Here is a 13,752-nt window from a genome sequence, read left to right as displayed (position 1 = left end):
GCCTGTAGAATTCCTCCCCCTCCCCCCTTATAATTCAGTGGTGAAATCCAGGTTTGAATCCACTCCACCCCACAACATAGGTCATCTAGCAGTAAAACACTGAAGATCTAATTAAGTACTGTTCAGTATTCCATTACTTTGTCCATCAAACTGTAAGGGCACTATTGGCCAGCAATGACCTTCTCTCATTCATGGTCAGTCCCCATAGCTGGCACCAACTAATGGAGCAACTATGCTCATATTTGCCTTTATACATAAATATATGCACAAGATGTTTACTCATAGTTCAGCACACAGGAAGGAAAAATAAGAAACAAAATATCTTATATGATTTGTCATACCTATGACATAGGTATGACAAATCAAATAAGATATTTACTTTCTTATTCTTCCTTTCTGTGAGCTGAACTATGAGTAAACATATTTCCTATACTTTTATTAAAATTTGGTCGTGCTAGCCAAATCAAGCTTTAATTTGCCCAGAATATATATATACAGCCCTGTCTATATACATTAACAATCCCAGTAGTAATTTTTATTTATTTATTCCCTCTCTGTTTTTTTTAGCTGCTGCACTCTTTTTATATAATTTGGTGTTACCTTTTTAAATAATTATTATATTTTACTCACTATTTACTGAGTCTTGCCGCTATTGAATGTTCTATGTGAATGTTCAAAATGTTATATGTAAACTGCTCAGAGCCGTAGGGAAGGGTGGTATAAAAATATAAATAAATAAATAAATAAATAAATAAATAAATAAATAAATAAATATTGGTAGGTAGTTTTATTTGTTATTTGCCATCAAGAGATTGTTTTTTTGATGGATGATGAAGGTGGCTGTGATATGACTGGTACTTCTGATTCCTAACTCAATGTCCCTCTGTGACACATTTACAAACATGTTGCAGTCATGTGCATTTTGAGGTGTAGGTATGCACCTTATAAAGGTAAAAAGGTAAAGGTATCCCCTGTGCAAGCACCGAGTCATGTCTGACCCTTAGGGTGACGCCCTCTAGCATTTTCTTGGCAGACTCAATCCGGGGTGGTTTGCCAGTGCCTTCCCCAGTCATTACCGTTTACCCCCCAGCAAGCAAGCTGGGTACTCATTTTACCGACCTCGGAAGGATGGAAGGCTGAGTCAACCTTGAGCCGGCTGCTGGGATTGAACTCCCAGCTTCATGGGCAGAGCTTCAGACTGCATGTCTGCTGCCTTACCACTCTGCGCCACAAGAGGCTCTTGCACCTTATATGTACACCTAAAATTGAAGTGCACAAAACAATCCTTCATTTTCGATGTTCTATTATCTTTGAATTAAGTACATTATATTTATGAAAGTATTTTAAGATAGCCATGAGACCAGTTGTAGAATAGTAGTCTACAAATAAATCAAATGCCAGCTATACATGTATTACACACCGAAGCATTCAGACCGTACTTAGTAGTCTCTTAAGAACTGCCGCAAGTTATGTAATTTGGCTGCCAGCTAAATTGATTGGATTTCAGTCTTCTGGGACTCTTTCCCAAGTTTCCTTGTCTCCGCTATCAGTTAGATGAGAGAGTAGTTAGCTTTATCGATACTTGTCAACGCCTTTGGTTAAAATGAGCTGACATTAAAATCCCCATTTCAAAATAAAGGGAGGTGCTCTGACAACTGGCAGGCAGAAGTGTAAGAGGCCATAGTGAATTGTGAGAAAGGATTAACAAACAAAACTGGGTTTTGAAAAGGCAACAGCTATTGTACCAGAAGCAAACAAAACCAGTAAAGAGTCTAATGAACACATTTGTGTTAGAAACGGAGAGAAAGTCAACAGAGAAATCTGAAGGCCATTAAGACACCCGGCCTGTGTGATGGGCAGGATTCCAAACTATGCTTTGTCTGTCTGACTCTGACTAATAAGTCTGTATTATGCCCGTCTGCATGCGATGAAGAGACAAAATCGTTTTCTGACTAAACACAGATCATCTCTGTAGAAGTCATGCTTTGGGAATGGATGTGACAAACTGAAGAGGGGAAAGGGGCTTAATTACTGGAAAGGGTACAGAAGGGAGATCATCTACTTCCTCTACGTTTCATAAGCCATCAAAGCACAGTTGCCTAAGGTCTGTTCACGGCTCAGTAAAGCTGCACTGAATCCTCTGCGATAAAAGAAATAAAATGGTGGCAAGAGAGTAAATCAGAACTAAAGAGCTGGAATTGGAAACAGCATCTTAACTAAACAAGATTCCTTTCATATTCCGGCAAATGCTGAGGAAATAAAAGCCTAGACTTGGTGTCTCCTTTATATTCTTTTACGGTTCTTTTAAATAAGGTTTGTCATTGCTGGAGTTTTGAAAAGTTGCAGGTTCTCTAGTTTTCCTCATTTATTTCACTATAGTGTAATGGTTAAAAAGTTGGAATGGGGGGGTGAGACTAGAAATGTAAAATTTATTTACATTTTGAACATTCTTCAGGGGGAAACATAAACGTATGTAACGCTTACTTTCTTATCAAACATAAGGTTATGTTCCTGCTTTGACAACTTAGCATATAAAATGATACTGTGTGGCATATCAACGGAATGCAAAAATATAAGTATACATGCCTTTGTTTTCTATGACAGAAAATTGTGAGTGCACCCAAAATGAGGGAGAGCCTCAAATTGCTTCTCCCATTGTTATTTTAGCTCAAAGATCTTCACTTTAAAGATCCCAAGGAGAAAGCAAGCAGCCATCCACAAGCAAAAAGAAACACTTAATACTTATATTATGAGGACCATAGCATTCTCAGGGCACAGAACTTCATTTTGGATTTGTGATAAATATGTGGTATGCATAAGAATTCTCATTCTCTAGAGTTTCATACACATATCTTCCTGTTGCACATTTTCTTTAAAAGCCTTTTATTCATTGCAAAATTTGTGTTTTCTGAGAGGGGAAAGTGGGCAGAGAACAAGGATTCTCGCCCCTTATTTAGATGTTCCACATAAGGGGCGAGAATCCTTGTCAGTAGATTATTTTTCAGTTAGACCTTCATATCTCTAAAGGAAAGCCAGGTTCAAATATTTGCTCACAATGAAAAGCTCACAGGGGGACCATGATCATTTTGAGTCAATGAAATAGAGAAAAGCAGAACTATAGAAAAGCAGAAATAGAGAAAAGCAGAACTATATAGACCATTTCTGCACTGGAGGCTCCTCACTGAGCTACAAGTTGAAGTTTGAGCTGGAGCAGGTTGACTCCCTCTTCCATTTGGCCCAGTGCACCTCATCTGCCACAGGTTTGTGCTCTCACACAGGAGCCAGTGCAGCAAAGTTTTCAGTGCGGAAATAATCATCTATGTGTGTTATTCTGAACTCCTTGGGGCAGGATGGAGTAAAAAGGCCCAAATAACTGAATCAAGAAAGCCAAATAGCAGAGATCCATGAATTGCATAGTGGGATGTCATAATTTTTTTTTGAAAAAGGTTTATTTAATGTACAACTGATACCTGTTATAGAATTATAACCTGTTTGAGTTATATCCAATATAGAAAATCGGCAGAAAGAACCATTTTATGACCTTTTATGACCTATATCTATAATCTTATATAATAATAATATAATATAAATCTCTATCATATCTCCTTTTGGCCCCATGTACATAACTATGATTGCACCCAGGGTCTGCAGAGGAATACATGTGCACTCTTTGCTACCAGTATTCTGGCAGCAAGTTAACACTGAGATAGTATCAGTCTGAATTTTATGTGTTTTCAGTAGAAGTTATTTTTTAAAAGATATTTTCAGAAAAAGAAAACATTGCAACATAGCCATGGTAACACTCCTAACACCCACCAGTCACAACATGGAATGCCAATGACAATGTTGCATGGGAGGAGCCAATTTGCACAAAGCAGGAGCATCTCAGCTCCCGGACATCACCATGCCTTCCCACATGCATTGAGCAGAACCTGGCAGAAACAGACTCCCATCAGTGTGTGGCCAGCCAATGTGAGCACTATAACTTATGCACTCCAAACATTCCTGCACGTGAAGTTCAAAATCCCTGTACAATGCACAAACCAGGCTATTAACAATACTTTTGTACAGATAAAAACTCACTTAAAAAGAACACACAAGGAGTATTTACAACCTTCTAAATGAGGGAAACAGAACAGACGGCAAGGAAGTTAAGAATGAGGAATTGTGGAATAGAAACAACAACAACAAAATCATGTTTTTGCATTCCAGTCCAGACAAAATAGAGCAAGAAAAAAACAGGACTAGAACATGCACCCCACACTCCATAGATTTCTATGGCATTCGGCAGTGATAAAGTTTACCTTCTGGATGCACCATCACAGAAAATCAGCACAGCCATTTTTGAAGAGTCCATCGATTGTAGAAGAATCTTTCTAAGTCCATCGATTGTAGAAGAAGAAGAAGAGTTGGTTCTTATATGCCGCTTTTCTCTACCCGAAGGAGGCTCAAAGCGGCTTACAATTGCCTTCCCATTCCTCTCCCCACAACAGACACCCTGTGAGGTGAGTGAGGCTGGGAGAGCCCTGACATTATTGCTCAGTCAGAACAGCTTTATCAGAGCTGCGGCGAGCCCAAGGTCACCCAGCTGGCTGCATGTGGGGGAGCGCAGAATTGAACCCGGCATGCCAGATTAGAAGTCCGCACTCCTAACCACTACACCAAACTGGCTCTCTTAGAATACTTAGAAGAGTGTAGCTCTGCTTAGGATGGCACTGTAACAGTTCTATCCTAGGCATAGTGGCTAAACCCATGGCTTTAATCTGGAGTAATTCTGCATTGGATTATTGTACTACCAGTATCCTAAAGCTTCCCAGATGGCATTAATGGAGCACAAGATTGCACTACTAGCTGTGCTCATAGTACTTATTGCTCTGCAGGAAATTAAATTTAGGAAGATGAAACTGCTACTAAAAAGAGGATTTTACACCTTTCTTTTGAATCATCAGGTTTTTGCATTACTCTTTTCTTGGCAAACAGACATTTACAGCACATCATGCTGCGGATTAATTTGCCTTGGTCCCATTAACTCCAAACGAAGCATGAGGCACACCTGGTTTATAGCAAACTGAATTAGCCAATCAGGAAGGGGCATCAGGTTGCTTTATTCAGCTGTTCTCTCTCACCTACAGCATTTAGCTGTGGCTGACCCTCCCTGCCTCGCTCCCTCCCTCCCTCAGAGCAGCAGATTAACTGGCTGCTATATTTAGGGTCAACTAGGATTTGGGGGGAATTTCACAAAACCCTTTTTTAACCTGCGATGTGCTGTCTCTGTGGGGAGGGCTCCCCCCCCCATTTATCTCCTCTCTGGGAGATTATTAATCTGTCCCTAGTTTCAGGGACTTGCTTGGAGGCATTAAAGGAGGCTGTGGTTAGGCTACTCTTGAGAAAACCAATCCTGGATCTATCTGACCCAGCCAACTACCACTTGGTTTTGCATTTGCCATTTCTAGGTAAAGTGGTTGAGCGTGCAGTTGCAGAACACTTAAAGAGTTTCCTGGAAGAAACATTGGTACTTGATCTATTCCAATCTGGCTTCCAGTTTGGCCATGGGGAGGAGACAGCTCTGGCCACCCTCACGGATGGTCTCCAGAGACAGTTGGACAGAGGTGGGTCCAATGCTGCTGCTTTTACTGAATTTAACAGCAGCATTCAACCAGCACCTAGCTGATGTGGAGACTCAAGAAGGTTCAACACTTTAAATGGCTCAATCCTTAAATGCAATCTTTTCTTCACAGTCAGGGCCGGAAGGTGATGCTAGGGGAGAGAGCCTCCCAGTGGCAGACCGTGGTATGTGGGAGCCCACAGGGAGTCACTGTCTGTCCAATGCTGTTCAGTATGTGCCTCCTCACCCAACTGGTCTGGAGTTTCAGGCTGGGGTGTCATCAATACCCTGGTAACACCCAGCTATATCTGCTGATGGACAGCCCACACTCTCAGTCTCTTTGGCCAAATGTCTGGGGGCCATGGTGGAGTGGCTCAAGCAGAACTGGACGGGTTTCCCAAATGGGTGGAGTTAATTCATATATATAAAGGTAAAGGTATCCCCACAATGAGCCTCTTGTGGCACAGAGTGGTAAGGCAGCCGTCTGAAAGCTTTGCCCATGAGGCTGGGAGTTCAATCCCTTAAAGCAGTGGTCCCCAACCTTTCTGAGGCTGGGGACCGGCAGGGCATTGGGCCGCGCCCGCAGGTTTGCAACCTGGGAAGTTTTTTACTGCGGGGGGGGCGGGGAGAGGGAGCCGCGGCCCGCAGGTTGGGGACCACTGCCTTAAAGGTATCCCTTGTGCAAGCACTGAGTCATGTCTGACCCTTGGGGTGACGCCCTCTAGCGTTTTCATGGCAGACTCAATACAGGGTGGTTTGCCAGTGCCTTCCCCAGTCATTACCGTTTACCCCCAGCAAGCTGGGTACTCATTTTACCGACCTCAGAAGGATGGAAGGCTGAGTCAACCTTGAGCCGGCTGCTGGGATTGAACTCCCAGCCTCATGGGCAGACAGCTTCAGACAGCATTTCTGCTGCCTTACCACTCTGCGCCACAAGAGGCTCTTAATCCACTCCCAAAACGGCCAATGATGGACTTGGAGGGTTTGGGAAGGGGAGGAGTCTAAGGTGAGTGTGTACACAGCTATGCTTCTCAGCAATATTCTGCATGATTGCGCCACTTCTGGGGTTTCATAAAATGACCATAAGGCAGAGACAGAGTAAACCAAGGCAGAGAGACGGCAAACATCAAACATGATTTTGACATGTGGTATATATTATTTGACACCCACCCCCCTCCTCTGAGAAGGATTCAGCTTTTATGTAAATCGGTTTTAAAATTTGAGACGACTGAAGATGGCGCCATAAGGAAGCTGGACTTCTGTTCAGCTCTTAAGCCATGCCGAGGGTCAGGAGCTTCTGCACCTGGCTGACCTGAGCAGATACGCAAATCTGCTCACCGGTCGCCCCAGGAACCGGGAACGGCATCCTGAGGGTCCTACAGATCCGTGGGGAGATACCGAACTCCCCGGATTAATAGCGGCCTGAGCTCAAGGTCACGATGGCGTCTTTGTCACAAACAACTTTACAAGCTTGAAACGACCAGCTGACCTTACATTCTTCCCAGACCATCATTTACCAGATCGACAGGAGCAGAAGCTGACAGAAGCTGGAATCTGCAACAGTAAGAATTGAAAGCTTTCTGGCTTTTCTCTCTCTTCTCCCACAAGCTCTTCCCTCCCCTCCCCCTCAACCAATTCACAAGCGAATTCCTTCTTTCGCGGAGTGAGAGACTCCCAGCTAATTATACCCATTAACCAAACAAAGAGAGTGTTTTGAAGATTTATTGGTGAAAGTTCAGTGGGGGAATTTGACTTGATACGGAGATCGACAAACTGATAATTTGGGATCGCTCGTGCTCCCGCGAGACCTCACGAGACTTTCTGTTTATAGTTTGTGACTGCCTAGAACTATGGAAGAACTAACTAAGGCACAACTTTTCCATTTGTTATGCAAAGGAAACTCAAAGATACTGAAAGCAGTCAATAAGCTGGAAAAGGAAATTCGTGGGACTAAGGGGGAGCTTTTGGATGGAGTCTATGGTCCGGAGAGACCAGCTGATGACGTAGCTCAGCTAACAACAAATCAAGTGAAACTTCAATGTCTGGAAGTTAATCAACTGGAGGGAGAGAGTGCCAGAGATGTAAAAACTCAAAGTACCTTTGAAGAACCTGGGAAAACAGATTCAAGGAAGGAAAGCACCAAAAACCTGGAAGTCTATTCAGAGCAGGAAATGATTTGGATCAGCAAAATAAAAAGAGTCTATTCAAAAGCAACAGCAACTAGGAAGCTATCAGGAGATATCCCTGTGCGACCAGAGGAAGAGATCCAGATTGACAAAGGATTCAGAGCCTCCTCAAAGGCGACTACAAGCAAGAATCAAGTAAGAGATTTCTTTGGCCCTGACAGAAGGACAATCAGAAACACTCTACTATGGAAAAAAGCACAATTTCACTTTCTGCGTCCACCCGAAAGATGAGTAGAACAATGAAGTATTTTCCTGGCTTCCTGGGAAAGACAGTAGCAGTAATCTTTAGGACAGATCCAATATATGAAGGGAACTGACTTTATATCATCTAAGACAATAATAGAATATATCCTTATAATAGATTATACCCTCCTATGTATCAACAACTGTTTTGTTAAGAAAGATGGTAATAACTCCTAGATCAGGATTAATATGCGATGGGAATTGAATATGTATGTCAATATGAATGCTAAAAGAGGAGGACAAACCATATTTCATAGGTATTAACAAGACGGCAGTAGTAATTCTTGGGTCAGGGCCAATTTATGAAGGAGACTGACCTAATATCATTTAAGATAATAACAGAATGTATTCTTATAACAGATCATACTCTCATATGAATTAACAATCACTTGGCTAAGAAAAATGGTAAAAACTTCTAGATTAGGAATAATATGTGATGGGAACTGAATATCTATGTTAAAAGAGATGGCAAACCATATCAGCTGGTCGCTTTTTCTTCACAATTTTTCTGTAAATGCTTTATAATAATAAACAATAAAATTATTTAAAAAAATAAAATTCAGAATTTTAAAATGTCTAGTTTTTATTATATTTATTTACTTTGTATTTCTACTTGGTGTGATCCACCCTGAGCTTTCGGGATGTGCAGAATGTAAACGTATAAATTAAATGACAAATGAATTAAATAGGCCTGGTTATAAAACTGGCTGGTCCACAAGAGGTTGGCAGGAATAGGGCGGGTTGCTCAGGACAGGTAGGGCTAAAGGGCAAGCACCCTGAGACAACAGGCATGATCAGGAGTGGGTGATTGCATGATCGCATGCATTGCAGGTGGGAGCACCATGAAGCAGTGCCCTGGTGCTGAACAGCATCTTTGAACCTGCTAGGAGCCTTGCAGCCCATCAGGGGAGAGAGATGAAGGTGGGAACCTCTGTGTCCAGGCAGGAATAAGCAAGGCTATTGGAACTGGCTCAGTTTGGGGCCAGGACTAATCTGTTCTAAAGGCAGACCAAGTGGCTGCATAGTGTATCCTGCCCTCATAATTGTCAGCTTAATGAAATAAGCAGACATGTGGATCAGCCACTTAAATAATTTTAAATAAATACATGTTGAACCTATGTTTTCTTGTATCATGTAATCTTGTGAGGGGTGAGGATGGGGCAAGTGTGTTCCTTCATAATTATTCACTGACGTGGAAAACACATTTGTATAGTTGTTTTTGTTTTCCCCCACCTACCTTTTGTAAAAGAGAAATTACAATGTCGAGAAATCTTGTCAGAGGTCAATACAGATAATTCTGTTCCAGCAAGCTCCCAAATAAATGAAAATAAACCAGGGAAAGGGCTGGAAGAACACTATTTGTTTTAAAACCCAACAATTAAATCTAGCCATCTGCTTTCTTATTGATTCCCAATAAAGCAAAGCAAGTGCTCTTCATGTGTCAATTTTACTCATGATTATTGGTGCCTAATTATATTTGTGCACTTTAATATAAAGGCAATATTGCCACAGGTGCTAACAGGAAGGATATGCAGAAAATGAGTGTCAGATCCTGTGCTAGGTCCTTTGTCATTTTGAAAACGTGACTTGGATTATTTAGCATAGCAACTGAAGCTGCTTAGGAAACCCAACAAATAATCATTTCCTTTACTTTTAAAAAGAAATACATTTCTGTTTTTAATCTCTCTCTCCCCCACACCCCTCACCAGGCAGATAACTTGTCCCCAATTTAAGACAGATAGGTTAAAGTAGCCCTAACTGAACGGTAACTTACAGGTCCATTCCGCACGAGTTAAAAGTAGCAGAAGTCTTACAAATGGTAAACGCTACAAATTTGACGTTCTGCATGACGTCGTACACAATATGCAACACTCCTGCAACACTAGAGCTAAAATCGCTTCGTTGTAGCGATTTCCGGGGAATCCAGAAAAGTGGATTCACCCTCAGAAAATCGCTACACTCCTGCCAACAACCTGCAACACTTGCGGAAAAGACCTGTGCATTCTCAATGTAGTGGTTGCAACAAAGTCCCTCCCCCTGGCTCTCTCCTCCGAACTTCTGGCGAAGCGATCACCATTTTTTTTCCTCGGAGCGAGCGGGGAAAGCAATGAACCAGCGAGGCTTGTTTCACCCAGTGAGGCTTCTCCGGCTACAGTCCCTCCACAGAAGTGCTTTAAAGCTTCCCTAAGTCCCCAAGCATAACACAGCCCCCTGTTTGCCAATTCCCTTTAATTTCAGCCAAAAATCGCGCCCGTGCGCGGGGGGGGGGGGTTCACTCGGGGGAGCGTGGTAACGATGACTCGCCAGCTCACACGCCAGCTATATGGGTATCTACATTAGGAAGAATCAAGGCATATTCGTTGAAACGTGTGTGTGTGTTTTAAACCTGTGCTTAAAGGGAAAGGGGCTTTTCGGGAGCATGATAACAACTGCCCATTGGCTGTTCATTTGATTGACGGCCAGGGGCGGGAACAAGCACAGAAAAAAAATCGCTTTCTTTCTAGCGATTCCTGCAAGACCGGAAACCTGTGGGGAACTAATGAAACGCTACTGGATTCCACTACAAATGCAGGTATGCGGAACGCCGAGATTCCACTATTTAAAATACCGTTATTGCTTTGTGAAAGCAATTGGCAACATTGGTCCTTGTGCTGAATGGGCCACAATTTCATTTGTACAGTGAGCACAGAGAACAAAATCTGTAAAACTAAGTGGATTTCTGCACCTGTTAAATGTAGCATCATGCCAGTCGAATGTAGGCATTATATTCTGGCCCCTTCACATGACGTCGCCCACATCCAGCTTCTGGCCAGCTGACAGCTTGCTACATCCTCCATTTTAAAGCACTTTTTTGGGAATCGCATAAAGTGGATTCACTACCCTAAAAAGCGCTAGTGTCCAAAGACCAACCAACAGGCAACCAGCAGAAGGAAAGTATGTATCATCCCACCCTTGCACCTGCCTTCCTCTTGCAGGGACGGGAATTTCTTTTTAAGAATGGTGACATGTCTGGAGCAATGAGTAGGTGGTCATGTGTTTAGGCAATGCTAGAAATAAAAGACCTTGAATGGAGACAAACATGGTGGGGGGAGGCAGCGGGGAGGGTGGCCCGAGCAGTGAATAAAGACAAATAAATATTTATTTGTGGCACAAAGTGTGTCTTTTGAAATCTATGATTCCATGCATAGGCACTGCAATGGATAAGTTTGAATTTAAAAAAAATTAGCAGGCATCGTGGACCTTTAAACTGCTTCAAAATATGGGGGAAGGGTATTGGTTGCCTGGATTGATTGACAGATGGAAGTGTGACATATATAAGGCACCTTGCTCTCTTCCGACTTTTCCAGCAGCGGATGAGGAGGGTACGATGTGTTAAAAGATGGCAAACAAAGGCGAGAGAAGAAAAAAAATGAGGAGGGCCTGATAGGCATGATATTATTTCATGCTTTGCCATTCCGTGGGTGTAACGCTATTTTAGCTAATGTGCAAAAACCCCTTAATTCCCCCAACCAAGCTCCCTACCTCCTCCCCCCAAAAAACACCTTAGCTAATTTGAAGGGGAGGGGGAATCTTCCAGTTCTGCAGGATGAGGCATAGTTTAGCTTTCCTGATTGATTTGCTCTGGTTTTATTCTTTTTCATTTATAGACCAGCTTTCTTGCTGAGATTTAGGGTTTATCGTCCTTTTTTAAAAAGTCCAATTAGACTACATGGACTTTTAATAAACAGTGTAGGATTACAAAAGTGAGAAACAGTATGAACAACATAAACAACAGTTAAAACAACCCTCAAAAAATTCTAACCAGTGTCACCAAGTAATTTATAAAAAGAAATAGGAATTGAAAGAAATTGCAAACCATGAATGATCTTATATTCTAATAGTGATGTTTGATTATTTTTGCATACTTAAATCTGGAGTTGTGAACAGGCAAGGCAGATCTTTCTACGCACCTGAAAACGGTTTGCAGAAAAATGTGAAATCTAAAAAAACACTAAACTAGGCAGCTTAAAATAGCAAAAATAATAAAAGGAGCATCTGCAGCTTATAAAATAAAATAACAGATTCCCTCAGTGGTTATTGTTAGGTAATAATTATATCCCAAACTTGCTTATGTGAGTAAAAGGCTGGGGGGGGGGGTGGAAGCAAGGCTCCTTCCAGGACTATTCTAGACTTCAAGAAAGGGATCCTTGGGGCCAAGCCTGACAAGGGTTGCCAGCTTCAGATTGGGAAATTCCTAAAGATAGAGTCCAAGCAGGTCAGAATTGGGGAAGGGAGAGGATATAATGCCACAGAGTCCATCCTCCAAAATAGTCATTTTCTCCAATGACACACATCTCTGTCATCTAGAGTTCAGCTGGAATTCTGGGAGATCACCCACATCAGGTTTATTTATTTATTTATTTATTTATTTTATTTATCATACTTCTATACCGCCCTCCCCGGAGGCCCAGGGCGGTTTACATTATAACAGAGAACCATACATAAAACAGCCTGTAGAACATGTACATCGATAACCAACAATTGCAACCAAACACAACACAGTATAACAGTAAACAATCGTAATACAAACAGGTCCAGGGCTTGTTGATGGGATTCTGAGGGGGTGGGGGGGAAGCAGGGGCCCTTGGTCGCTGTAGATTATGTCTGGTCTCGGCCAAATGCATGGTTGCCTATCACTGAGTAAAGCAAGGTCCTGGCATTCATCTGTATCCTTCTCCCTCCTCTGCTGCCCTGATGGCCCACCAGCCGAACAAGATTTGAGTCCAATGACACCTTTTAAGACCAAGGGCCATTTCCCACGGCTTAAAAATAGCACAATGGTTGCTAATTGAAAACGCTACTAATTTGGCATTACCCACGACGTTGTAGACAATCTGCAACACTCCTGAAACCGATCAGCAATAAGCGCTTCGTTTTAGCGCTTTCAGGGGAATCCAGAAAAGTGGATTCACCCTCCGGATAGCGATACACTCCTGCAACCAATCTGCAACACTAGCGCTAAAGACCTGTGCGTTACCATTGTTGCTGGTTCTTCAAAGCCCCTCCCCCTGGCTCTCTTCTCCAAACTTCCGGCGAAGCGATCGCCATTTTTTTTTCTCGGAGCGAGCGGGGATAAACGCACCGGCGAGCCTCTTTCTGTTTAGAGGCTTCCCTGGCTTCATTCCTTCACCTTTAGTCACTAAGCACAAACCACTTAAAAGCCCGTTTGCTGGAATAAAGTCCCTTTATTTTTTACACATAAATTCAGCCGAAAATCGAGCCCGTGAGAAGGGGGGGGGGAATTTTTTTTTATCACTCGAGGCAGCGTGCAAACGATCATACAATCAAACGACAGCTCACATTAGGCAGCTGGATGGGTCTCTCCGTAGCAAAGAATCTACACAGATTCGTTGCTATGGGTCTGTTTTTTTTTTTAAAAACCTTTCTTAAAGGGAAAGGGGCTGTTTGGGAGCATGCTAACGGCTGCCCATTGGCTGCTTGACGGCCAGGGGCGGGACGAGCTTGGCAATAGCGCTTCCTTTCTAGCGATTTCTGCCGAGACCGGAAGCCTGTGGGAAACGCTAAAAAACGCAACTGATTCCACTACAAAGCCAGGTGTGCAAAACGACGAATTCCACTATTTTAAATGGCGATTTTTCATTCCGCAAACAATTTGCAACAAAGATCCCCGTGCGAAAAGGCCCCAACAATGTTGAATAAAACTTTGTTGGTCATAAA

Source organism: Paroedura picta, chromosome 3, assembly GCF_049243985.1.
Source record: "Paroedura picta isolate Pp20150507F chromosome 3, Ppicta_v3.0, whole genome shotgun sequence".
NCBI classification, from domain to species: domain Eukaryota; kingdom Metazoa; phylum Chordata; class Lepidosauria; order Squamata; family Gekkonidae; genus Paroedura; species Paroedura picta.
The sequence above is the reverse complement of the archived record's forward strand: the minus strand, read 5'-3'. Positions refer to the sequence as shown.